This window comes from Anser brachyrhynchus (genome assembly GCF_964034855.1).
Source record: "Anser brachyrhynchus genome assembly, chromosome: 15".
In the NCBI taxonomy this organism is placed as follows: Eukaryota; Metazoa; Chordata; class Aves; order Anseriformes; family Anatidae; genus Anser; species Anser brachyrhynchus.
The window spans coordinates 4864107-4888690 of record NC_137733.1 but is presented as its reverse complement, the minus strand read 5'-3'; the positions used below and the strand labels follow the sequence as shown (position 1 = coordinate 4888690).

The 24584-nt window shown below is 58.9% G+C and overlaps 1 protein-coding gene and 1 long non-coding RNA gene across 6 annotated transcripts in view; both read right to left on the bottom strand.

Annotated features, from left to right (window-relative positions):
• CAPN15 (calpain 15) overlaps positions 1–24584 on the bottom strand; it is a 53705-nt gene that overhangs the window by 13456 nt on the left and 15665 nt on the right. The gene's annotated exons all lie outside the window — the stretch shown is intronic.
• Positions 7–24584, bottom strand: LOC308178477. Its single transcript, XR_013939788.1, has 3 exons — positions 22310–24584; positions 7695–7769; positions 7–7558 (listed from the first exon to the last, which is right to left on the bottom strand). It is a non-coding gene; the product is annotated as an uncharacterized lncRNA (long non-coding RNA).

The window sequence follows — 24584 nt, the reverse complement described above, 5'->3', positions numbered from 1 at the left end:
GAGCAGAAGACAGCATGAGGACAGGGCCACCAGGTACGCAGGGACAGCAGGTTTTTCCCAGGCTGCCACAGGCAGGATTTTGCTTCCAGGAAGGGAACAAAAAGCAACGCACTCATTGCTCTCCAGGCACTCGTTTCTCTGGCACTGACAATGCATTTCCACAAGTGCACGGCAACGCGCCAGCTTCCACCCCGAACGCTTTGGAAAGGGCACAGAAATCAGCCCCGCAGCCCCGCTGAGCCCGCTCTTGTCCATGGGGATGAACCCTGGTGACTGAGCCCAACGCCGCTGCACCCAGCTGCTACCCGCAACTGTTTTGTCCCCGTTCAGCTTGTCCGTAACGCCCTCGCCGAGGCAGCCCCTGTGTGAGACAGGCAACCTCCGGCCGCTGCCGGGAGAAAAGGTGGCCCACGGGCAGAGGCAGTGCCGGGCTCAGGGAGCTGTGGGAGCGCGGCTGCGGGACGTGGGGCGGGCAGGGCACCCGGCTGACACGGGCATGCAGAGCTGGGAACCGCCCGTGCCTCCCTTTGGCAACATCCAGCCTGCTTTGCCTTCTTTCTGCTCCCAGCATCAATTCTCCCCCTCTTTCAGTGCCACTCCAGCCCCCCTCCGCTGCACTTTCTGCTCTTGCCTCTCTCCTCTCCTTTCGGCTCCCCACCGCAGACACCCCAGTTATCTCTGGTGGGGGGAACAAACCCCTCCACTGCTGACACAGGGACACAGGGACAGCTCAGCAGCTCCTGCCTCCCCCCAGCCCCCCGCAGAAGCAGGACATCTCTGCTCAGCAGGCTCGGAGGGGCGCTGCCTCCCGGCTCCAGCCCCACTTCTCTGGGAAGCGGAGCGGCGGCGGAGCCCAGCTGTCGGCACCAACCCTCCATTCCAAGCCCCGGACCTAACGTGGGAAGATGTCCAACGCACACCAGAGCCACCTCGCTGTAGGGCACAAAGCGGTGCTGACGTTTTTAGGCAGGTTCAGTTTTCGGAAAGCAAACGGCAGCGGTGGCACCAGCTCCTGAGGGGGACCTCTGGGCGCAGGGAGAGCAGCTCCCCCCCAGGTGCCTTCAGGAAGGCGATGCCCCGCTCGCGTGCAGGCTAAGGAGCGGCTGAAGGAACCTCAGCCCTGCCGTTTGTCCTCCGCTCTGGGTAATTTCCTGCAACTTCCAGTGAAGGTGGGGCTGAAACAGAGTTTCCTGCTTCCTCCTCCTTCGCACGAGGACCGGACAGTTCTCCCCCACGTAAATGCACAGCACGAGAGCCAAGCCTAAAGCCCCGGACAAGCAGGGAGCTGCGCCTCGCCCTGCTCCCCTCGCAGGCCCCCAGGCCCTGCCCCGTGTGCCAGAGACCCCCCCGGCAGGGCCGATCCTGCAGGAGGAGCCTCCGAGCCCTCAGCTCCTCCCAGGAACAACAACCTCAGGCTGTCCCAGAGCAAGGAACCAGCGGCTTAAATCACGGGGGCTCACCACTGGGTCCCTTCCTAGCATCCCTTCGAGGATCAGGTTCGACCCGACACAAACGGGAACAAAGAAGGGAAAGAAACCGTTCTGTGCCGCAGAGGACAGGTACAGAAAGCTATGAGATGCCCACGCAGCCCACGGAGGGAACCTGGTCCTGGCTGGCCTCCAGCATCCCGGGCAGCAGCACCTGCACAGCCGGCTCCCCGAGGCAGCCGAGCTGACTGCATTGCAGCAGCGGGGCCTTGCGGGGACAGCGGCTGCAGCAGGAGCCACCCTGGGGGGAGGAAGGTCCCCTCCGGGGCTGGGGACATGGGACACCCCCCAGGAGTACCCCAGCAGCAATCTGAGCACATCCCCAAAGCAGGCTCTGCCGCCTCCAGAAGACCGTCCCTCCCTCACGAGGAGATCAGATGCAGCCTTCAAATCCCTCCTTAAATCGAATGTTTCTCTAAATAAAGCCTGGACCCAAGAAATCCATTTTATTTCAAGAGAGAGCTTGAAAATTCACACACCGTGCCTTCAGAGTTTGAACTTTACAAGGTATTTATTTACTGGAGTTCTTTCAAGAATCTTTCCCAGCTAAAAGAAATACAAACATTGATTTTTCTGCCTGAAGTCCTGCGGCTGTGAGCCCCTACGCAGCCCTCTCCCTGTGGCAGCACCGTGCCCAGAAACGTCTGAAAGGAAAATCAGCCTTCAGGCAGGGGAAGGGAAGGAGCCGTGTGCCCAGCTCCAGCAGGGGCGGGGAAACAAACGGGGCCACGAAGGGCACCGTGATCCTGTCACATCCATCCATCTCGCCGGCTGAGCCTCATCGAACCGCAGACATCAGCAGAAAGCAAGCAAAGGCTGTCAGCAACCTGCACCACCCGCAGCCGTCCCACACTGCGCGCTGCGCCGGGGTAGCACCGGCCCCAAAACCAGCCCCTAGGAGCACATCAGCGCCGCTTACCGCAGCTTGGCACCCTCCGGCCACCGCTCCTCCTGCCGCACGAACCGCGCTGGCGAAGGCTTCTGGCCACGCAGCCACAGGACTGTGAAAAATCACCGTGCCCCTTCCCGTAGCAGCAGAGAGGAGGAGAAGCCCAGGATGGCCGAGGCAAGACGGGTCCCGCCGGCGGGCACAGCGGGCCAGGCGGCATCGCCGGGTGTGCCTGACGTGCACCCAGCAGGGAGCTGCGGGCTCGGGAAGGCTGCACAGCTTCACTCGGCCGGGCAGGAGATCCAGGCAGCAGAAGGGAGGTGGCAGCAGGACGCTGCAGTGCTCTGCCCTGCTGCTGCGCTGCCTGCGCTCTGCCCCGAGCTCTACCCCCGGCCACGGGGAGCTGCTGCCTCTCCCCGTCCGGGTCCCCTCCGCCCTGCCGTGCCATCCGCCCGCTGCCGGGACTTCCAGCCGCTTGGCTTTCTCCACTGGCAGCTCACAGAAAAACCAAAGCCTCCCAGAAAAGTTTGCCTTTGGACGGCTCTTGCTTTCGCTGCTCCCCCGTGGGTCTGGAAGTCCCCCGGCAGCGGCAGGGCGGCAAGCTCTGGCAGGGACTTCCCTGCCCGCTTGTCCCCAGGGAGGCTGTCACACCTTGCCGGGGCGTCCCGCGGCCACACAGCTTTGGTGGGAGACACGCAGAAACGGGAGAGGACGTGGGCAGGCGCCTCGGGAGATCCCGAGCGAGCCCCCGGTCCCCAGCCTGGCAGCGCCCGACCCCAGCCTGCTCCTGCCGGGACCGCACTTGGTGGCGGCAGCCCCTGCCCCACGGCTCCCCTCACCTCTCGCAAAGGGGCTGGCAGGAGGAGAAGCCCACCCGCAGCCAGCCCGAGCTCTGCACTTTTCCCTACAAAGCCCGGCTGGCTCCTCTCCCGGCAGGCAACGAGCCTGCGTGAGAAAACCCAGCCGGCCCCGCCATCTACTCCCCGAGCCCACCTGCCGTACGGTAACGCACGCGCTCTCCAGCCCCAGAAAACGCCACCGAGACAAACGTCGCCTGCCATCTCCCCGAGCGCCCGTGCGGGAGATGGGTTTCTCCCCCCGACAGCTGCTCCACAGCCCCCGGCAGAGCCCCCTGCCCACGGAAGGGATTTTCCTTGGGGACGAGGCACTGCGCAGGGGGCACGACGCAAGGGGCACTGGGCCTGCAACGTGGCACAGCCCAGCGGGGACCCGCGGGGGCCCCTCCTTGGGTGCATGCGGCACGGAAAGGGCGACAGCCACCAAACCCCACAGCTCCAGCAGCACGCACGGGGCTGGCCTCGCGTGGCTGCGCCTTGCACTGCTCTGCCCAGCCAAGGCAGCCCTCCGCGGTGCAGGAACTCCTCTAAATAAAAGGGGGCAAATCTGTTAGGGTGAGACAGCAAAGGGATTAAGGCACCAGCTGGTCACCTTCCAAACCCACCTCAGGACAGCAGTGCCCTCCCCTCAGGGCTCTGCTGAGCTCGTCCTGTCGCTGCAGGGCCCTGGCTCCCACACAGCCATCAGACGAGCCGCAGGTCTCTACCACCTTCGGGTGTCAGCTGGGACCAAAGGCATTTCTGGAGCCTCACCGGGGCAGGGCAGGACGGGACAGGAAGGAACAGGGCAGGGCACGAGACCGGGAAGCGCCCCAGAGCTGCCGTTTGCCTCCGTCCTGCAGGCAGGGAGCTGGTGCTGGGCCAGCCCCACGCACCGGGCACCTGCAGGCCAAGGGGTGCCACCAGCCCCGGCCGGGAGCGCCTTGGGCTGCCGGAACGGATGGCTCGAGGTGACCTAGGTACCGGAGGGACACGTCCCAGTGCTCTGCACAGTCCCACGCTGCAACAGAATCAGGCTGCTTCTCTAAATAAAACTCCTCCAGAGGAGCCAAAGCCTTCAAGCTTACTGCTTCAGTTCCCTCCAGCAATAATGAAATAAATAAAAATCGCTTGTTCTAGCCGGCAACGCACAAGCCCTAAGTTCTCGGATACAGAACATATCGTAGCAAAATCCTCTTGCTTGCTAAATACAAGAAAAAGCTCCAGAAGCTGGGGAGGGGAAAAAAAAATACAAACCAAGCAAACAAAATCCTGCCTCTGGTATCTGCGAGCTGTAAACCGCTGCTCCTCCCGTGCAGCCGTTTGCTGTTTAACGCCTCCTGCCAGCGGCACGGCGTGCTGTGAGCAGGGGGGGACAGCTGAGCACCCCCACGGGTAGCCCCGCCACGTCCCCGCTGCCAGCCAGAGCTGGAGGCGGCCGTGCCGGTGCAAAAGGGGGTGCAGGAGGTCGGCACCGCGCGGCCGTGCTCCTGCGGCTGAGCTGTGGAAGGGCGGGCGAAGTGCGGGCGAGGTGGCATCGCTGGCTCCTGCCCCCACGTCGCGAAGCCTGGGCGAGGAGGCGCTGCCGGCGGAGCCGAGGCCCTCTCGCAGAGCCAGGCAAGGGCCGGCAGGCTGGGCCGGGGGGAGGTTTCAGCAGATGGGCTGGCAGAGCAACACGGAACAGCTCAGCAGGGACTTCCCAATTTTTACTGATTTCTAGAGGAGCATCAGTGGAGAAAAACAGCCTCTGATTCATGCTTCGAAACCTCCGAGGCTACAGAAGTAAGTGCTCGCACCATACAATCAGGGCAGGTTGCTTCAGTATTTCCAAGTCCTGTCTCTCCAACTCCTCCAAAGTGAGCCATGAAAATAAAGCGGGCTTAAACACCAAAACGGACCTGTCCCTCCGCGCTCACCTCCCGCTTTCCACCATCGCAGTTCTTCGGCTGAGCAAGAGGAGAGACCGCAAAGAAAACCTTCCCCACGCTCAGCCGTGCTTTCTTGGAGGCTCACGTCAAAGCAAGGCAGGGAAGCAGCGCACCAAGAAGGCCGCTGCAACGTCACCCACGTGCCCACAGAGCAGGGGCCCTTGCTGGCACCCCCACCCGTGAGCAAAAGCAGCAGCCCACTTCAGGAGCAAGCACTAAGTTGGTTTTGGAGGCCAGACTTGCCCCAGGGTAACTCAGGCCCAGAAAGGACTTCTGGAGGTTTCCAGTCCAACCTCCTGGCTCCAAGCTGGGTCTCGCAGAAACCCGTGCCGGGATGGGGGTTTCCGCAGTCTGATCTCAAAGACCCCCGAGCACGGAGACCTCTCTGGGAGCGCACAGTGACTGCCTCCTCGTACCGGCCTGACCCTCTGCTGTTCCCTCCTACAGCTGCTGTTTCGTGTGTTCCCACCACCCACTGCTGCGAGGTCAGACGAGGAGAGAAACCAGCCCCGAGGGCAGCACCCTCCTCGCGCAGCACCCTCCTCGCGCAGCACCCTCCTCGCGCAGCCTCCATCCCACGCCGGGCGGATCCTCCAGGGAAGGCCGGGGCTGGGGCCCCGGTCCGAGCTCCAGCGGCACCGTTCTCCTTGGGCCTGAGGTCTGCTGGAAGGGAACCCCAGTGGCTACAGCTGCAGAAATTCATCCTTTTGCTGAAGCAGTTGACGAAATAAAGACTTCTTGAGCCTTCCATGTTAATCTTTGAGGACTCCGGAGTTTTATTATAGATTTATACCTGCGCTCACTATAGAGTTACTCCAGGACAAATTCAACTAGTTTGCAGGAAGCCAGCTTGGATGGGGGGGACAAAAGCCAGCTGAGGGACCAGCCCGTCCCACCTGTCACACCCTGCTCCAGGCAGGACTCCCCATCCTTCGGGAGGCCCCTTCCTCCCACCCCGGTGCAGTGCCGGGGCTCCTGACAATTGCTGGGACAGGGCAACCACATTGGTGCAGAAACCAGCATCTTCCCCTGGGAACAACTCGCACTGATGCAAGACAACCGAATTTGTTCTGTGTAATAAAGCAGCAGCGGCACAGGCGGATTACTCATCAAAGTAGAAGGGAGAAAAAAAAATCTAATTTTACAGCAGAAGACCATGCAAGGGTGAGCACCTGAAGGTGAACGGGGCCATCAAAGACCCGTAACAGCACGTAACCCTTCCCAGAAAGCGCCAAGAGGCTCGGACAGACACCACGGGTTTTCCAAGCTGATGATACGCTCTAGTTTGTGGGAATTTCTTGGTCCCATTGCACCAGATCTCCTGCGGGTTCTTGCAGTTTCTATGTATCCTACACTTTTCCCACGCTGGACACAGCTGGCAAAGTGCTCAGACAGCTCAGATGTGCTTCACTGGCCAGGGAGAGAAGAGGCTACAAGTTTTAATAAGAAGGTTCCCAGGGGAAAACAGAACTCAACTAATGAGAAGCCTGACAGAAAAAAAACACCCAGGCCCCAGCTAAATGGAATTTATTCAGCAGTATATTTTTGTAGCAGCCAACAAAACCACAGAAACTGCTCTCCAGCTGCAGCTTCCCCTGCCGTTTACTTTGCAGTCACCTCCCAGAAAAGAGGGCTTGCCTGCCTTAAAAAAGACAGATGTTAAGGGTGAGAGGGGGCAGTTTGCCACAGGACAGGGAAGAAACGATTTCCAAGGCAACGTCTGCAAGTACAACTGCTTGCAAAGGATGCAAGTGGAACAGAGAGGGTGCTCCCCGACCCTTCGCTGGCTGTGCCGGAGGCCCCAGGAAAGCTGCTCAGAGCCGGCTGGGAAATGGGCAGAGGCAGAAGCCCAGCAGGGACAGGAACACCTTGAAAGCACGTGCACCAAAACCCGGCTTGAATGAATGGTGCAAGTTGAGGAGACCTTCATCGCTCGGAGAGTCCTTTTCATGGCTGAAATCCCTGGCTGGGTTTGGCCTGGGAAAAGGAGAAGAGGAGCGGAGTCTTTGAAGGCTTCAGCCCATCTGAATACGTGGGCACTGGAGCTCCTGGCCCGATGCTGTTGCAAGAACGCAAAGCAGCCCGGCTGGAAGGAGCACGCCTCACACTCCCTTTCCCCTAAGGGTGCAGCCACACAGGCAGCATCATCCTGACCTGATGCGCTGGAGACATTTATCATTCTCCATGCGAAATCTTCAAAGTAGAATCCGAATCTGGAAGGCTTGCCTCGTGAGAAAAACAGGACGTGCATCATTAGCCTTCAGTGTACCTTAATTGCTTCGGTGTCAGAAGATGCTATCTTTCGGAAGGAAACCAGTTTGGCCAGCAGAGCACCCTGCAGAGACAGGACCATTCGCAGAGGCTCCTTTGTAGACGAAAAGGTTACCCAAATTTCTGCCCGAACAACAAGAAGAATCCCTGGGGATATGAAAGAAAGAGGCAGAAAGAGTGTTTCAAGGAGGCTGGCTAAGCCCAAGCCCTGGCTTTGATCGAACGCTGTGAGCTTTTGCAAGCCCTGGGCTCCCTACCTTCAGAAGAGGGACTGGGTACGTACCCTCACCATGCCTGCTAGTGCTGCCGTCGTTCCTCAACTCAGCTACTTCATTTAGTTCTTCTGTACCTAATTTTCCTATTTTGGGGGTATTTGAGGAGATTAAGAGCAAACGATATTAAGATCCAATTGCATCCAAGTCCTATACCCCGAGGAAGATTTATGTGCCATTAACTCAGCCCAGCATCTCACTATGGCTTAAACAGGTTTGACAACGGCTTAATAGATTGATTTTGCTTGAGGTGGTGCTGAATTAACGACCTCAATCCATACCTTGCCTTATATAAGTGCATTTCCTCACTGACTTTGACTAAAATCCACATACAGTGGATATTTGAATCCACTTAAGGGCAAATACACAGAAGGAGGTACACTGGTTTTACAGTTTTTTGTTCCAGTTTCATGAAATTGGCTTAATGTGGATGTGGATGTAGAAGGGATCCCTACTGATACCCTGGTAGCGCTAAAACGTTTGGGAGTGCCTCAGTGCGCGTGCAGCCCCACAAAAGCTGCTCTTTCAGAGCAAAAAGGACCCAAATCCTCCAGCAAACGCAACACAAGAATTCAAGAACTTACTTTTTTATTGTTAAAAAAATAATGATCTTTTCCAAAAGATCAGTAAGGATCAGCAAAGCAATGCACAAGAGCCCTTACGCTGCACCACCCTCAGCGCCCTCACAAATGCGGGAGCCCACCGAGCAGAAAGCTCCGACCTCCAGCAGACCGACAGAGCCAAGTCACGCTGGGTGCTGCAGCTTCAACGTCCTCAACACACAGAGCAAGGATGCACGTGGGGAACACGAGTTTTGTCCTTTAAAAAAGGCCTGATAAAACTTGGTTCAGCTACCTTTTTTTGTTTGTTTTGCTTTTTTAATTCTTATACTCCATCTTTGGTCTGAAGAGTCTTCCAGAAAGTTTCCCACTTAGAATAAAGTTGCCCAGCAAAATTTACGAGCAACTGAAACGGGGGAAGGTTCAGACTCTTTGAAGTAAATCCCACAAATGAAGACGATGCATCTTACGGATATGCTACTAAATAAACTAATTACCTGCTTGTGAGATGGCTTTTATAAAAAGCCTCGACAAGACGTTATCAGAGCCACCGTAACTCAGCTGTTGGCCCTTCAGACCCCTTTGTGCAGCACAAGCGAGACGCTCGCCGCGCACACGTGCCGGCGGATGCCCCTGAGCCCTGCTTGCTCCCTGATGTTGAGAACAAATTCGGTACAAACGTGCGCTGCCGCTTCCAAATGCTCACTTCAACGGCCCCAGCAGGAGGGAATCTGCAATTACTCACACGTGGAGAAGGCTGAGTGCTTCTGCAGAAAGGAAGGTAAATGAAAGACTTCAAACTCTGAAAAGATCCCCTTAGTTAGGAAGGAACGGTTCAAAGGAAGGGCGGGGGCTCTAAAACCTGATCGAATCATTTGTTGTCTGGCCGTAAATCCTCCTCTGCCTTGAGGCCGCTCAGAAAACGTCCTGAGGGTCTGAGAAGGGTCAGTCCCGGCAGACAGCCTCCCCGGGCAGCGCAGATGAAGGTGAACCGGGGTAAAGGCAGAACCGTTCCAGACCTGGTGGAAGAGCAGCGCTGCCCGCTGACCTGGCTACAGCGTTCATCCTCAGCTCTCATCCTGGGGAGCCCAGGGCTCCTTAACGCGGCAGGAGAGGAGATCGTTGCAGAGCAGCCGCGGCCCTGGCACCAGCAGCACGGTGAGGACTGACCGAATGGCACCGATTCGGTCACGCACCCAGCAGGGAGCAGCAAGGACACCGGAGCCTCTGGGACAAGCTCTAGCACAACCCTTCCATGGAGCACGGTCCTTTAAACCTCAGCGTGGGCCAGGAAGGGGGTGGGTGATACCAGGAGCGCCTGGCAGCCTCCTGCACCCGAAGGAGCCCCAGGACAAACGCACCCAGAGCATCCTGCAAGGAGAAGCCCGGTCACACGCTGGGGACAGCCTCTCCTCTTGAAGTCCCGAGGGCTCACTGCTGATCCGGCCCCAGCTGGTGACCAGTTTAATGCTGAACATCATGCAGGTGCCTGAGAAACTCTGTGGTCCCATCAGGAGCAAAAACCTGCAAGCCCCCACTGAAGTTTAGTACAAGGTGTAGAGAAATCAGGGGCGGGGAAGAACAGCAGGGAGAGGATTTACAACCACCACGCCAGAGCTAGCAGGACACGCTGGGGAGGAACAGCTGGAAAGACTACGTTTGTTCCTACTGCTATTACACCAATTCACTTCACATCTAACAAAGGGCGCAAAAGTTGGTAACAGCAGTGAACCAGGAGAAGGTCCCAGGAAGTGCAACGCGGGTTAACGCCTCGGAGCATCAGCAGTAGTCAATAAACGGCATCCGGGGAAGCTGCAGAACATCCTTTTCACCGGGTTCTTTTTGCCCAATACAAAAATGTTTGCCAAACAAACCAAAACAACAGGACTCAACAGCTCGGTGCCCTTTGGAGCAGAGGGGTGCAGAGAAAGGCTCGTGTTTCCCCGCGCCCTGGGACTAACGAGTGCCCAGCTGCAGCCCGCAGAGGCAGGAAGCAGAGCCCCGAGCCTCCAGGTCCTGACCCGTGGCTGTAACCTGGCCGTCGTCCCGGCTCCCTCGCAGTGCTGCTGCCGGCCGCTCTTCCTGCAAAGGGGGAAACTCCTCGGGACCCCGAGACCACCGAGCTCAGTGGTGGCAGCATCCCACGTCCCACGCGGCTCCCAGCCGTGCTCAGGGCACTGCAGGCGGGACCTTGAGCGTCCTGGCACATCGAAAGGCAGCGAGGCAGCGTGGTCAGTTGCCAGTGGCTGTCAGAGTCCCTTTAGGGTGATTAACGGGCCTTAATGAAAAGCTAAGCCAGCCCTATGCCTCAGGAAAGCAGCTCCGACTTAATAACCCAGCCAACGAGCTTCGCACTGATCCGCGGGAAGAAAGAAAGATCGCCAAGGGACAGGGGAAAAGAGGCGAGCTCTGGCAACTGCCGCCAGCCCTGGAGTTCAGCCCACGGTCAGATCAGGGCACGGTGATCCAGCCACCCCAGCCACGCTACAAATGGCACCTGGCAGCGTGGAGGAAGGCGAGGATGGTGGATCTTTCCGAGCCATTTGCCATCAACGCCCCCAACCAGCAAGCACTGCCCGCTCTCAACGTGCCTGAGCAGCTCTGCTCCTTTGGCAAGAAGAGGCCAGAAGGCAGAGCCCAAAGCTGAACATCCTCTCTGCTGCCTCGGGAACACCATCTGCAACCCCTCAGAAGACGACTGACCCCGGAGAAGGATCTCAGCACACCGAGCAGCAGCTTAGGGCACTGTCCCAAATGAACAGGGGATCGGAGCTCACGCACACATGCACCCATTCACTCTTCCCCTCAAGTCCTTGGCTCCAGACACAACTTTCAGGGGCACTTATATACACTGCCAGATGCTGGAAAAACGTGCAGGGAGGCTTGGAGCAGCCTGCTGCACTGGAGCCACGTTCCTCCCCTTCACCGCCACGCTGGGGTGCAGCGGGGCCAAGGGCTCGCGCGGTGAATGGGGCTGCATGGCCCTGCAGGGACAGCAAAGGCTTCAAAGAGCAGTAAATCCCACCGACCTCACAGCTGGCTCCAGCCTTTCTCCCTCCTGGACCCACCTTTCTCCAGCTCTTCCTCTTCCCAGGTTATTTCAGGGCAGGCAGATGAACGCAACACGGCACCAAATTTGTTGCTGCATCGGGCAGCTCCCCGAGGGAGGGGAGCCTGTGGCCGCGCTGCAGCCAGCGGGCTCTGCTCTCCTCGCAGGCTTGGGGGGAGGAAGAACAAGGAGGGGGGAGAAGCTGCCTTAGGTGCTGCTCAGGCTCGGGCCAAACGACCCGGCATCTCCTCCACGCAAGAGGCTGGAGAAGCAATTTATTCTGACAAACGGTGAAAGCCTGCAGCAGGGTTGGCCCTTTCTGTCAAAGCCGGTGTACCACACAGAGGCTTACGTGCTGGAGCGGCGAGGGGAGGGTACGGGCAGTCAAACGATATACACATCACTCACCGAGGGAGATATCAGCAACTCGGAAGAACCAGGCTGCAGAAGACCTGCCTACCCGCCCAGGATGCTGGGGGCAGGCGAGCGCAGCATGCGCCGGCCACGGCGCTTGGACACGCAGCGGGACGACCCAGCACGTACCTCTGTCCAGAGGGGTCACATCGCGAGCCTCGGGGTCACGTCGCGAGCCTTCAGCCTCGGAAGGGATCAAACCTTCGGGCACAGGTGCCTCTGGGGTGAGACGGAGCTAAGGGGCATCCCGCAACACGGCACAGGGGGATGCTCACGCAGGCACCTCGAGCTCTTCAGAGAGAACCGAGTTGGCTGTGGAGCGTTCACGGTCCGGGAGGTCAGGAACTAAAAGCCCTTAGTTTGTAGAGGCTCTGTAACGAGAAGGGGCCGGGATGCCAGGCGGCTGGGTTAGCCAGAAGAGCACGGGGAGCAGCACGGAAGCCCTCCTGAAGCCGTTCCAGTCTCTGGTCTCCAGTAAACACACAGCTAGGACTGGGTCCTCCTCGCCTTGCAGCGCCTGCCTGTCTGCCAGCTTACCTTTCCACCAAGCACCTGGGGAGGTTCTAGACAGAACTGGGAACGACTTTCCCACTCCAGCCTAAGAAACACCACCAGCACCAGAAAGAGCTAAGGCCCCGTGCCCGCACACACCTCTACGTACGGCTCTGTGCAGCCCCGGGCCTGGAGCGCAGCGATGCTTTTGGGTTCTGCTTCCATGGGGGTCTGTCACCCAGACGGTGAGCAAGGCACTGACAGACCACGGGTCATGCCCAACCACAAAGTCTACAACAAGCCCAGAAACCAAACATGAATTTCTCGAGTCCTAGCAGTGACTATTCACCGTCCTCTAAATCATTCCTACTTGCTAGCTTAATGACTTCCGACCCTTTGGGTCAATCCAGTCCTGCTGTCTGCAAACAGCACTGACCACGGGAATCAGGCAGGTCAAGGACACCGAACTGTTCTCAGCCCAGAAGCCGCAGGGTTTGGCGAGCAAGCCGTGAGAAGGCAGAAAGGAGCGTGCTGCAGCGACTGACGCTCTGGGCAGGCCACCTCTGGCAGCGCAGCCCTCGCCTGTTCTCCCCAGCCCCTGTGGGAGCGCACACTTGCCGGCATCCCAGAATAGAAAGCAGCTGGAGTCACATCTGAGCACTGCCAAGAGGAAGATGAAAGGCTTCCAGACACTCCTCTTTTTCCGCTGACGCTGTCTTTATGGGCTCTGCTCCCCGCTCCCCCCCACACAGCTCCCCTAATCGTCAATTTTCCACAGGTGGGGAAGTCCTAGATGCTCCTGGGAGCTTTCTCCAACTTCATTTATTTTATTTAAGGAACGGGGGCATATGGTTTATCACAGCTATTAAGGGGTTTATGCATGTACGCGGGGAGAATCTTAAGAGAACAAAGCACGCCTCTGAGCCCAGGACTCGGGGAGCTACCGGGACCTGTGAGCTCCCCAAAACCCACATCTGGCACAGGGGAGCAGAGAGCAGCCTGTCTGCAACCACCACACCAAGGGCTGGGAGCGAGTTTCAGGCTCCTCACCGACATCACACTTGGTCCTTCCGTGCTGGCAAGATTTACAGCAGCCCGGAGGACGACCAGGACCCTCACTCGCTTTCTAGAACAGCGGGCAGCCCCGAGCAAGGTGAAGGTCCAGCCTCTAGGACGCGGCCAGAGCCAGAGATGAGGTTACACAGGATCTAACCGGGAGACCTGAGTGGTTCCAAAGGGTGTTTATCAGTATGGTGATAGGTGCTTTATATGTATAAATAAATAAATATAAAACAAAGCAGCCATGCACAGCCCTGGCCGAGGACACTCTGAGCATGCCAGGGACTGCCGGCGAGCAAGGAGGCAGGCAGCGAGCTCCATGGCCCTGCCTAGGAAGACGCTCAGGGTTCGGTTTAACAGGACTTATAAAAAAGGGTCTCCTTCACCCCCGTTTCATTAACACGAGGGGTGCCAGTATCTGTGCACGAGCTGGGTTAGCCCAGCTGAGAAGTGCTATCCTGCAGCACGGGCAGCCCTTCTCCGTGGTGGGGAAAGGATCGCAGCAGGGCAGGCTGCCCCACACACCTCCCGGCGTACCCTGCAGCCCAGCGGGGGGACGGGAAGCTGCAGAACCACTGGTGGGGCTCAGGGACCGGGCCCGGCCGTCCTCCCAACAGCAGCCTTGAACACCTCCCTCCGGCTCCACGTTGAAACGGGCCCTGGAGACCGCGAAGGAGCCCTCCAGTGCTCCAAAGCTGGAAGGAAAGGCAAAGATGGGCAATTCCCACGGCTGCATTTCACAGTACAGATTTACCTGCTCCCAGCGGGGAGGGGAAGAGGCAAGGGAAGGAGCAAGCAACTGAAGTCATTAAGCTGCTCTCTGAGGAGCTGGAACAGCTTCAGCCAGGAGGGTGGACTCTGGGGACCCAAGGACACGATTCCCCCTACGTAGCCATCTGCACTCGAGGGGTATTTGAGCAACCACTCCAAAAGCAACCCCTGCAGAGGAAAGAAGTCTGGATGAAGAGGAAGCGCTCTCTACTGATTTCATTTCTCTTAACCGTCTTTAAGCCAATTAAGGAATTTCTTTTTAAGTGTGGGTCTGCAGTCTGTCTCTAAAGAGCCTGCCCTCCCCGGAGAGCACAGCAGGGCAAGGACGAGGCAACCGTCTGGAGTCAGAGCCCTGCAGACCCTAGATACTGCAGGGACTGCTGGCCCCGTGCTTCTCCTTTGCAAAAATCACAGCTATTCCAGACCCACAGGACCTCAGGGTTTTCCAGCACAGTTCTGCAGCTTTTGCCTTTCCCCTTTGCACCTCGGTTTCCTCCGGGTACCAAGAAGCAAGCCTTGCCGACCTCAAGCATACATAACCTTGCAGCTTTCAACATGTGTCCGGCGTTTTAAGAACACAACAAAGAAAACGCCTTTGAAGCTTCAAAGACTGCAAAGAAGAGGCTAAGATGAAGGCAGGGTCTGTACTTTTGTTCTGCTCCCGTAGCACCTGGCCTCAATGCAGCGCAGCCTGTAGAGAACGCGTGTATTCGGCACCAGAAAACAAAAGCACCTGCATGCGCTGGGTAGTCTGGGAGGAATGGGTCCGCTTGCCAGGATGAAGATGAAGACCACCTTCAATAATTTTTAAGAACAAGGAACAACTTCAGATGCCACACATGTGAGGAACAGCGACTGCAGCTCCCTCCTATCCCATGATAGAGGCTGTCACACACGCGGCTTTCCAACGGGCCAGGTCTCAGCACTGGAGTCTAGGCTGGGAGAAGAATTTTCCTGTTGCCATAGTCTAGGCAGCCTGAGGGACAGCTGGAAAGAGCCAGGCACATCCAGGATTCCTCCACAGCCCTTCCTTCCAGCGTAAGTTCCCTCCTGCGTGGGGAGATGGAAGAGGAGATTTACTGGTGGCCACCAGCCTGCACTGCCGCTCAGTCGAGATTTATGCCGCAACTTACAGTGCTGTCAAAATAAAATGGAAAGAGGAGTGGCAGAACAGAAAGAAAGAATGAAAGGAAGGAAGGAAGGAGAAATGGATCAGGAGAAACAGCGCGGCTCCGAAGCTGTCTGCTCCCATCACTCACATCGCCATCGAATAAATCAGCTGGCATTTCCAACTGCTGCGCCCCAGCCTCCAGTTCCTGCAGTGCTGATCCGCGGACTGACTTCGGGGACGGGTGGGGAGCACACGCAAAGCACAGTAAGTAGAAATCCACCCGTCTCCACAGCAGCTGAAAAGTCAGGCTCCATACGAATGGCACAAGAGGTCCGGGGCATCTGCAGGCTGCTCCCAGGGCTTGTGTGCTCCTGAGGGCAGGAGAAGGGACGCCCCGACCACCACCCCCGCCTTCCACCTTCTCCTTCCAGCGCTGGTTAAACACAGACGCCGTTCCTACACCGAGGTCAGAGATGAGCTAAATTACATCCTGCGGCTCCACAGACTGGCAGCTTTGCGCACCAGGTCTGCAGGAACAAGGCTCGAGCGACTTTTCAGAGAGATACCTGAGCTTCTAAAAGCCATCCTGGGCCTTATCAGAAGGAAAAGAACTAAAGAAAACGGCATCACCCCGCGCTTCTCAGTGGTTCAACCCCTGCCCGTACAGAAGGACCAAAAGGCTGAAGTGGCGCTGGGTCGGTATCCCTGCAGGTGCAAAGAGCCCCCGGCTTCCCCCGCCGACGCCGCCACTGGCTGCTCCGAGGAGGAGGAACCCCGGGGAGGTCAGGGTGCCCTAATTCTGCTCCGCAGGACTGGGTGCTAACACATGACCAACAGAATCAGAAGCAAAAACCTCCTCAACAAACTTTAACAGTTGTTACAAACAGATGCGTCGGTGTCAGGGAAACACACCCTGCCCCGAGCCAGCTGCTTTGCACCCTGACTCTGACACCACTGAAGAAATTCAAAATTACATCCAAGGAGACTTCGGCACTGCGCCACCTCAGCACCCCTGCTCTGTGCAGAGGAGCCTGGGCAGCCTCGAGGACTCACAACACCTGGGCATCAGCGAGCTCTCACACCGTGCTGTGCCGGTGCCCTTTGCGGTGCTCCGGGCAGCCCGGGCCCAGCTCCTCCTGGTGAGGGCCATGGGAGAAGCTGGGCTCCTGGGCACGGGCTGAGTCCCACCACCAAGAGTTTAAAACGAGCGCATCTCCTAACGCGCGCGCAGCGGTCAAGAAAGGTCACCCCCTGCTTTTTCTCATGGGCCTGAACTTTGGGAGGAACGATAGCAACCGCGTCCACCAGGTGCGGGCCGAACGGCAGCTCCTTGGTTTCTGCTGCTGGGAGCAAAGGGCCGGGGGGGTTGGGGGGAGCCGGGGGGGTTAGGGGGGAGCCACAGCACTCCCTGCAGCCCTCTCTTTCTGCTCACGCCCCACGCTCGGGAGCCGTTGCTCGGCCTCAGCTGAGGCAGCAACCCATCCGAAACGCGCCCTGCTCCAGCAGTCAGGCAGTAATTACCAGGGAAGTCCCTCCGACTTCCACAGCACCCTGGAGGCCTCCGGACTCGGTAATTCAGACCATCGCACTGTTTACTGCCTCGTAAAGATGAAGCATGCTGAAGTTAGCGTTGCGACAGCTGGAATCCAGAGGATGCTCCCGGCTCGTGCACGTGCGCTTAACCCTCGCGTGCCCACCCCAGAGAAGCCCCAGAGCGACCCAGCAGAGGCCTCGCAGCGGCTGCCCCCCCACGCAGCCCAGCACAGCACCCCGTCCCACAGCGGGGTCCCACCCCTCCCGTCCTTACCCAACGCTCCCGAACCGCTTCGGGCCACGCGTGCTCTCCCCAGCACCGCTCGGGTGACCTCGGCACGCACGCCCTCTCTCCAAGGACAGCCCAAAGGACGTCGCCATCCACCCGTGGACGTAGGGCAGAGAGGAGATAAGGCACGGACACCGCCTGCAGCGGGCTCGTCGTGGCACCAAAGGGATGGGGCACGGCCGCTGCTGCGCCCCCCCCACCGCGCCACCACTGAGCAGCCCTGCGAGCCGGGGGCTGCAGCACCGGCACACCCAGAACACGGAAGGCATCTAAGCGTTTGCTGGAGAAAAAGACGACCTGAGGAACACAGGCCGTGGTGCCAAGCTTTGCTGGTCTGCTAAGAGATTGCCCGGGGTACGTGTCACGCGATGGCGTGCCCACCACGCGTCGCTGCAAGGGCCGCGGGAGCTGCTGGGTGAGACAACAGCGACGACGATCGGCCGGATTGGTGCCACGGGCTGCAGCCTCGCGGCTCCCGCAAAATCTCTTCCACGTTTCAGAAGCACCGAGCGTTTCCGGATTTGGCCTCCTCCACAGACAGGCACAACAGATGCGGGGTGAGGCAGCACGAGCCTCGGCTCCTCGGCAGGGAAGGGCAAAGAGGATCCATTTGCTGCAGTTGGTGGCACAGGTCGAGTTGTACTGCACGGGGCACAGAAGAAAAGGCGTCTCCTCCTTGGCGTCCCAAGGAACCAGTGGAATAAACTATCTATAATACATCCACACACAAATAGTTTCACTTTTTCAAGGTACGCAGGTTAAAAATGAGGCTTTCAGGGAGATGAAGGACCCTGCTCGGGTCCACCTGCACCTTCTCCTCCCCACCCTGCAGTCGAGGAGCGCTGTGGAGTGGCAGCGGGCAGGCACCCTGCCCTCTCCATCCCTACAGGCACCGAGCCTCCCGCCGCCTCCTCCAGCGAACCTGTCGTGCTCCAAAAGCACAGCAGCCCAGCGCTAGGCACCTACGAGCCCCAGCACGCGACGCTGCTCGGCACGGTGCGCCACAAGCAGCAGGGCTTGAACCCAGGCGTCTGGAGACAAAGCTGAGCTCTGCAGTGCTCCGGGCAAGGGCGGGCAAGGCCCCTGTGGCTGTCAGCGAGCTGCCAGCTTGGCAGCTTTAAGCACCTGCAGCCCAAGCTCTCCTCCCTAGCCCACACTGCCCTGATCCTCCTGCCGATCATCCCACCGCCATCCAGAAGGGCAGCGTTCACAGTTCCCTTCAAGTTTCCTTCTGGTTTTAACGTCCTGCTGCAGCCTCACGAACGCCAGCTGGAAGGCAGGAGCAGTTTTCTTCGGCTCAGCTCCCTGCCCCTCCTCACCACGACCTTCAGCACCTGCCCCTTGCAAGGACTCGGCGGGCACGGACGCCGCAGGACGCCGCGGCTGGCACGGCTTGCAGCTGCACTGCCGGCACCGGGCGGGCAGGCACCGCAGGGTGAGGAGCACAGGAGGGATCCCAAGTCAAATAAAAGCCCAGGGCAGTTTGTTGGGATGGAGGGATCCTGCTAAAGCCCGGCTCCGAGGGCAGGCTGCAGATCCCTGGGCAGGAGCAGCCAGATGTGCCACTTGTCATGCAGCCCCAGCTCACCGAGCTGAAACTGCATCGAACCACAACTCCTCTTTCCTCTCTGTCCCCCGAACAACCGCCCCTCTGTTTGTGGCAGCCCTGCACCAGCGGGACGGCTCCGCGCGAGGGAACAAAGGCCTGCAGAGGGTTTGCCCAGCACGCGCTCTCCCGTCCCCTCCACGCACCAGCACCGACCTCCAGCCCAGATGGGACCAGCACGGCCTCTCGGTGGCCTGTGGGTGCCCAGCGAGCTCGGGGCCAGGCGCTTGCAGCGAGGGCTGGAGGCAGGTGAGGCAGGCGGCAGCTCCACGAGCGTTCCCCTCTCCGTTCCTGAATCGCGCTGGTCAGAGCCAGCGGGGTCAGACTGGATTGAGTTACTGGTGGGGGAGATCCAGCAGCTCCCAGCACCTGATACTTCTGGGAGAAAGGAACGAGCTCCAGAACAAACCCAGGAGATGGAGGGCACTTGGCAGCACCGACCAGCTCAGGAGGAAGGGAGCTGCCCACCCGCCCCGCGGGAAGGAAGCAGGAGGCTGCTCTGGCCCTCAGCCCCTCTCACGAGCCCACGACAGACGCGTGAAGTTAGTGCAGGGCCATCTCCCTCCACAACAGACGCTGCACAACAGAAGGTGGAGGGGCCTGGGGCTTTCACCCTAGGTCTTTCACGCGACCCAAGGAGAAAAACAAATTCCTCCCCTTGAAACACACACACGCACAATTTCCTACATTGGTTCCTTCCTCCGCAGCTCCACGATCCCTTCCCAAAAGGGGCGACGAGGCCAGGACCACGGATCCGGGCACAGCCAAGGCTGGATGCCGACCTCCCGCACACGGAGCTGCATCTGGAGAGCACCAAAATTACCCAGCGCCTGCACCGGGAGAAGGACCTGAGCCTCCGTCCCTGGAACGAGAGAGTTCAGCTACTGCAGAGTCTGGAAAACAAACCCAACCGGGTAAAGGTGCTGCTCTCCTTTCCTAGGAACGGCACTGCTTAAGGGACAAGCCTGCTGCAGTTTCCAGTGTGACAGCAAGGCTTCAGCCATGGGGTTTGGGCATTTCGGTTCGGATTTTAGCCAGCCCTGCTGGGTAAGGCCTCAGGGCACAAGCTCTGACTTCCTGCCCTGGTTTCTGTAGAGGGGAAGGAGCAGAACCGCCCTGTTACCCGTACTGTGGGAAACAGAGGTGGGGAAGGTGGCCTGGAGGCACGAGGGAGCAAGGGAGAGGAAGGGAAATTTGCCCTCTTACTGCTGGGGCCATTTGCGTTCATACGAAGAACTTCAGTTTCCACTACTCCGTGCCATCCTCTGACTTCTTCACAGCTCCGCAGCTATAAACAGCCTCAATTTAAACAATTAAGGGGCTTTGAGAGGGAGCGGGCAGCTGGAACAGCCAGCATGGAAAGTGGATGGGCAGGACCGGGAGCGGCGGGCGGCTGGAGCAGCTTGGTGTGCTGCCAGCCCCGTGGCACCGCACGCCTTCCTGGGCAGCCACTGTTCCAGCTGCAGCGTGTTTGGGGAGAACCGGCAAGCAAACAGTCACAGGGGCAGTGCTCCCACCCAGCAGGTATCCAGGACGACCTGCAGCATCCTTACCCTACCAAACCCCAGCTGAACTCAGCACCACAGCTCCCAGGGGAGCACAACCCACGCAGGGACACAGCCACCCCACTGCGGTGCCCGGGAGCGCGAGCTCTGCTCAGTGCGATCCACAGCCACGTCCTGGGCATCGCAGCAGACGACAGCACCCTCCTAGCTCGGAAGAGTGGTCTCTTTTTCTCTCCTCGCCCCATTGTGGATACAGTCAGAGCAGATTTTGGTTATCCCCAGCTTTCCCCCAACCACGCAAGCCTCTGTTCCTTGCCCGGCGGCTCGGGAGTAGCTCGCCGGTCCCTGCATGGACCTGCAGTGTCCTTGTGCAGGTGGGGTGGGATTTGGTTAGCTTTGTATGGGAGCGATTCCACAAGCTTGGAGAATAGCCCTAAAATCCCCAACCGAGCTTCTCGACGCGTGACCTTGCCTGAGGTTTTGAGCTGCTCCTAAGACTCAGAGACCAAGAAGAGAAAGGCTCGGAGGGCAGGCGGAGGAGAGGAAATAAGAGCTGAAACCTCTAATGGGTTGAAATACTGCTATCTTGGGATGAGAAAAAGCTCTTCCTGAGCAAACCGCAGGCAGCTTTCACTCCTGCAGGGTGCAAAATCAACTCTGAGCACACCCAAAGCCAAGCAGGCTGCTGATAAAAAGCAGGGAACTGCCTGCCCCGACCCACAGTCCCAGCCCCAGCCTCAGGCAGGCTCAAAGCCCCTGAGACAGGATCGTGTGAAGTCACCCGGCAGCGCCGACCTCCTCCTCTTCCACACATTTAAGCCGTGTGGTTCCCAAACGCCGAGGCCCCGGCTGGCTCGTGCTGGGGCTCTCCCCAGAACTAAGCGGTGCTCGCGGGGAGCAGCACGGCACTGCTGGGAGGGGTGCAGCAAGCGCCCCCCCCGCCCGCTGCCAGCAACAAAAGCAGGTCTCCTCGCTTCCCCCAAACAGCAGGGAGATTCATTTCTCCACAGCGTTTCAAATAAATAAATAACTAAATAAATCTGTTCCTCCCTCCACGGTTGTTGAGGCTCAGAGGTATTTCATTCTGAAGAGGCTCTTACAGGAAAATACAAAGCCTTTGCAGAATGCTGCGGGGAACTCCAGAAAATTTTAGCTCTCTGGAAAAGGAAGGCACTCGGAGAGCTTCGGCCAAATCAAGCGGTGGGCAGAGGCGCTCAGATTTGGCCGCGCAGATCTTGCGATGCTTTCCTTGAAAAGCCTCTCTTGAGGGGAGCAAACCCGAGCAACTCTCGGTGCCCAGAGCCCTGCCACCATGCACCTGAAGGAGCCAGGAGCGCTCCCAGCCCCACCGGCCGGGTGCTGACACGCACACAGCGCCAGCAGAGACCTCCCGAAGGCCCACAGCAAACGGCAGCGAAGGTCCCCGTCCCTCCGCGGCGACGCAGAGCAGCCACCAGGAACTCGACCAGGACAGGGCCCCGTGCCCCTCTTTGTGAGCGATGGGGGACGGAGGCGCGGTGAACAGAAACGTTCCCCTAAATCTCCCCTGGAAGTCAGCTCGGCGCCATAATCCCCTCCCGACACCCGGACACGTGGCGCTGCGCCTCGCCGCTGCACGAAGGGTTCGGCACGCGGGGAGCCCTGGCCGCGCTGGGCTCCGCTCAGTGCCTGCATCCAGCACCAGCACGGGCCAACACCTTCGAGTACCGACCGAGGAGGAGCCCAAGCAGACCCGCAACTAAGCCAGAATTTATCTGGAACGCGCACACAGCTACCGAGGATGTATTTCGAAATAAAGATCTTTGCCCTAAGCAGAGATTTCAGCAACAAGACTGCCTTCGCTAACGTGAATCCGTAGCTTTAGGCGTAGGTAGCTGCACCCTGCTGGTACCCCAGGAGAGGCAGGGGGATGCTCCTCCAAAAGCCACGGTGCTAACACATACAGAGAGGCTGAGCGGCCTGCAGAGACCAGGCACTCAAATCTGGCTGTCACAAGCCTACTGCTCCTACCACTGGGGCCCTTTTTCTCCTCCCGTGCCCACCTGCCTGCAGCACACAGGGCTCCCCAGAGCACCAGCCTCAGCCGGGCACCTGGGTCCACCTCTCAAGACACCGCAGCCTCCTCCCAGCTCCTACAACCCCCGACACCGAACAGCACCGCTTTCTTCCCCTGCTGCCACCCCCCTGCGAGGGAAGCCTCCCCCGCTCCCCACCAAGCCCGGACCAAAGCCGCTCACCAAGTACGTGTGCCCGCGGTTCCCTGCCGAGGGAAGGCCGCATCCGTCCCCGAGGCGCGAGACGGAGCCGAGCGGGCTTGGCTCCGTGCTGGCCCGCAGCAGCCAAAGCATTATCGGCTCCGAAGGTGGCCGCAGGCACAGACAGGAAACCAGCAGGAAAAGCAAAGTCTATCCCAGGACTGCAGCCCAGGCTCAAATTGACTCCCCAGTACTCCACTTCCTTCCTGGCTACGGGACTCCGGGGACGAGGCCATTCAGAGGCAGACCCACCTCCTCGGACTTGTTCTATTTAGTTACTTTTTTTTTTTTTTTTTAAACAAGGGAAATATATTTATCTGTTCCTCTCTGGAAACCAGCCAGCTGCTGCTGCTTCACCTTGTTGTTCCAGCAGGCTTGCCGCAGAGCCACAGGCACTTTGGCCTGAGCTCAGCGCCTCTTTTGGAGCCACTTCCACCACCGGAGCCCGAAGCGCGCCCTTCCCACGCGGTCGCTGCTCGGTGAAGCACGACCAGCTATTTTCCTGGCTTCAGGAGCCACGCAGCACTTAGCTGGGATGAGCTCGCTCCTTTAGCAGGGGAAATTCATAATTGCCACAGAACCACCCCCGTCCCACCAGGACACTGCCTTTATCTGCGCGCGGAGCGGCGGTTCCTGTTCTTGCCCCAACATCCGCTCCACCACGAGGGTTGGTTGTGCAGGGAATTCGTTTCCACGTGTCAGGATTTCACCTCGTTTCTCAAACTCCCCCAGGCTCCAGACTTCAACCCAGGAGCGGCGGTCGCGGCTGGCACCCGGCAGGCTGCACAACCAGCACCTCTTCAGCACCCAGCGCCCGCTTTGCGCTGCGAGCTCCTGAACCCCGATGCTGGCTGCAGGCCGGGGCAGCCTGCTGCAATTTCAACGCCCTCCCCGCCTCTCCTCGGGGAAAAGCGGCAGGCTGGAAGGAAGAATCCTGCGGGCAGGACCCAGCTCTGCTGGCAGGAGCCCTCTGAGCTGGAGGGGACAAACCTACAGCGCCCGGACCGCCCGCCAGCCCCGCGGGCTGCCCACACAGCGCAGGCGGTGGGGAGCTGCACCAAACGGCCTCTTTAAAGGCCTCTCGGGCATCGCCGGGGACTCGGGCCCACGGCTGAGAGCAAAGACAACAACCGGTTGCTTTCACACCGCCAACAGCTCAACGAGGAAACCCAAGACAGGGCTACAAAGGAGCAAAGCGCGGCGCTGCGTGCCCTGGGGTCTCCCCGAGCCGTGCACCAGGCGCCGTGAAGCGAACTCGTGGGGACTGGCAGCAGCAACGAGGCAAGAAAACGAGGACTGCAGCACGGATGGGATGTGACTATCACAGCAAGTGCTTCCAGTGGAAAGCCACAGCAGCTCGGGGACGCTCAGAAGCAAGCAGCTATTCCTAAAAAAAACTAGTGGAAACTAGTGGCTCCAAACAGACTCAAGCAAGTACAAACACCCGACCAGGCTGGAATCTACGCAGAGCAGGCATTAGGCAAAGGCTCGAACATTGTTAGCACAAAAGGCGGCAGCCTCTACAGCCAAGCCCCCAGGCAGAGGATTTTTAGCTGCTTTCGACATACCTCTCAACCTGTCAGAGACTGAATGAGGACACCCGCCCTCCAGTACGAAGAAAAACTCCTCACTCCCGAGCGGCTGGCGGGGAAGGGGCATAGGCAATGACTCGGGGACACATCCCGAGATGCTGATTTCACCGAGGGATAGAAACTGAGGGTCCAAAACCCCGAGCTCTTTCTTTTTCAGTCATTCTGTTTCGGTGTGTTTTGTTCCCCAGGATCTGGTATTCAAAGCGTTTCACTTCTTTTTCATGAAAACAGCATCTCTTGCTCTTTTAAGTTCAGAAACTCTTGCTACTTATCCCCACCCAACCTGGAGTCACAGTCCTCCCCCTGTGACACTTATAGTTAGTTGGGAGGGGGAAAAGAAGAGACGCCGCAAGAACACGGCAAGCTTGTTAAAGGACCTGAGATCCCGTTCCCAGGCAGCCACCTCCGCAACTTAGGCGAGTGAGGAAGAGCTGCGATGAGCCCTGCAGTCTGTCGTGCAGGAGACACCGGCAGCCCTGGAACAGGATGCAGATTGGCGCCACCCAAATCAGGGGAAATTTGGCTCTAAGTTTCACCAGGGCTAAAACTGAGCCTCCGGATGGAAGAACCCAACACTCAATAGGATCCAAGGCAATTTCTCCCCGAATGCAGCACCCTGGGCTCAAGCTGAGAGGTAAGCAGGTCAGCAGGCTCCTTCCCCTCCT